This window comes from Panthera pardus, unplaced genomic scaffold (genome assembly GCF_024362965.1).
Source record: "Panthera pardus isolate Hobbes unplaced genomic scaffold, ASM2436296v1 HiC_scaffold_20, whole genome shotgun sequence".
Taxonomy (NCBI): domain Eukaryota; kingdom Metazoa; phylum Chordata; class Mammalia; order Carnivora; family Felidae; genus Panthera; species Panthera pardus.
The window spans coordinates 5,069,785-5,072,662 of NW_026526766.1; positions in this window are offsets into that span (position 1 = coordinate 5,069,785).

The following is a 2,878-nucleotide window of genomic DNA, read 5'->3' on the forward strand; positions in this document are numbered from 1 at the left end:
CTGCCAAAAGTGAGTTCTTGATCCCCAGGAATGGGATTCTCCAGGTTGGAAGTGAATGACCTCGTTCTTCAAAGGAGCCGGTGTGATTATGCTTGTCATTTGTAACAGAGTCAGTTTCCTTTGTTAAACTTCATGGTCCTTTTTGGTTACTCCCGCATCCCGGTTGATTTTCCCAGGTAACATGTATCAGTTAAGAGTTTACATTAATTAACTGTATACCTTAGGGTGCACAGCTCTACGTTGTTTTGACCAAGATGTATAGAGACGCATCCCCCAGCAAAGACACGTCACTCGATGATTCCTTTGTTACAAAACGTCACTCGATGATTCCTTTGTTACAAAACGTCCATCGTGCTTTGCTTCTGTCTTCGAACCCTCCCTGCACCCGCGTCCCCTGACGGTAACTGATCTGTTCTCCATCCCTAGAGTTTTTCCCTTTACGGAATGTATACGGATGGGATCATTGAATAGAGAGCCTTTTGGGTTTTGGCTTTTTCACGTCATGAAATGCGTTTACTATTCATCCACATTGTTGGGTGAATCAGTAGTTCCTTTTGTTAATGAGCCATGTCCCCCTGTATGGACATTCGGGAAAGAGCAAATGATCCTGGAAAGCCAGAGAGAGAGAGAGAGAGAGAGAGAGAGAAGGAGGGGATAGTAAAACCACTCCTTGCTCCTGCAGGGAAAGCCATAGCAAAATGTGAAGGTTGAATTCTCCTTCCTGAAGGGAAGACAAGGGCTCAGAGCATAGGCGCACAGGAAATTCAGACTTAGAGGTGATTGAATGAGATCGACTTGGTCATGTTTCTTTCTTTGGGAACACCTACCATAAAAAATGGTTCTTCAGATTGTCACAGGCTGTCTCAGAAGGTAGTTCTGGTTAGATTTTTCTTGAGTCGGGTGCAGATACAGGGTAATGAGAAATAAAATGTTAAAGACATAACGTAGGTTAAAAAAAGCAATAATGTAAGACAACAGAGGATAATTGCATACAGGACCTTGAACTGGGAAAGTCATCTAAGTTCTTAACTCATTTCTTTCTGGCGTAATTTAATAAAGGACCAAGAACTCTTCAGAAAGTTAGAGCGAACTGAGACACTGCAGATTAAATATACATTGGAAACGTTAGCACATTTATCTAATACACAGGATATTCTGCGTCAGGTGAGTAAATCCCAAGAGTGGATGTTCGGTTTTGAAAATTCAAGAGGCTCTGCCCTACCTAACGTGGACACTTGGTCTTTAGAAACATAGGACTGTTCCGCGTCCCGGGTGTGGCGTCCCCTCGCTGCGATCTGCGTGACCCAAACTACCTTTTTCCAGATCCGCTGCTCCTCCGCCCTGGCTGAGGCTTGCCGGTTCACCCTCCCAGCTCCCTGGATGTCACCCCCAGTGCCACCTTTGCCCTCTCTCCTCTCTGGCCCTGCCTCGTGTCTCTGACCTCCGTCCCACCGCACGTGGCGGGCAGGCGTGGGAGCCATGGTTCTGGCATGTTTCCATTTAGTGGGCGTTTTCCACACCGATGACCGAGTCTCTGGTGCCCCGACCACTGGGCGCCCAATAGTCGGGACCGACTCTGACGCCACCTAACCCAGAGTTAGGGCAGACCCGCAGATCCGTAAGACCGTCCCCCACTTTGGAAACCAGCCGTGAGTCCCGGGCCACTCATGCTTCTGCGGGACCTGGTAGAGACGGGGGATTCTACAGCCTGCTCCTCAGGGCTGAAAATTTGCTGGGACGAATCACAGCACTGAGGGAAGTGCTTTTCTTACCACGATCGATTTACTGATGCAATAAATTGGTTGCGATGCAGGGGGCGGGCCGCGTGGGGAGGGACAAGGAGCTTCCACGCGCTCTCTGGGTGCATCGCCTCCCAGCACTGCCACCTGGTCACCGACCTGGACGCTCTCTGTGCCTCTTCAATGAAGGTTTTGTTTTTTTTTTTAATGTTTATTTACTTTTGAGACAGAGAGAGACAGAGCATGAGCAGGGAAGGGCGAAGAGAGAGGGAGACACAGAACTTGAAGGGCAGAGGAGGAGGGAGGGGGGCAGTGGGGCTGCCTGGGCACAGCCCGCCCGGGACTGGCTCCCCAAGTTGTCCGGCCTCCAGAGGTGAGGGTGGCCCTGAGAGTGGAACTCCTGACTCCCTGACTCCCGATGCGGCTTTGAAAGGCTCTCCCGAGTCCGTGTTCGTATCCTGACCAACACGCACTTCATTTACCGGCGGGAATAGACCCAACACGAGTGCAGGTGGCGGGGCTTTCCCGTCGCCCACCACACGCGGGCACTTGCGACCACAGGCATTTCTGGGCCAGGAGCAGGTGACAGTCAGGTGGTGCCGGTGTTATACGAAGACTGTGAGGGTGGACGGGAATTACTCCGCATTGATGGCCCTGCGGGGACACACAGCCCCCCTCGCAGTTTGAAATCTGCTTCACGTTTGCTGCGGCTGAAACACGACTCCTTCATTAGCGCCCTGCCGCCGCCTCGATTTCTTCCGACCGGGGGAACGTTCGAGCACCTCACCCGCAGGGCTCCCACCTGCTGCAGTGTTAACGCACACCCGTATGCTTTTGTCTTCCCGTTGGCTATTTTACGGTCTTTCTGACAGTAAATATGAGGACTCCTCATTTTTTTAGACCTCGTCGCATAAGAATGTGTCATTATGGGGTAGACGGCAAAATATTGGTGTTATTGATCCCAATGTCTGTTATTTATGATATTTGCTTTTTGCCCAAGCAGCGGCTTACTGATCAATGTCTGTGATACACAGAGCACATAAACTATTTTTGGCCCGGATCGTTTTTGCTGGCGCTTGAATAGGGGGAGAGGCAGCACTCGAATGTGGACGTCTCATACTTTGCTGTTAACATCCTAC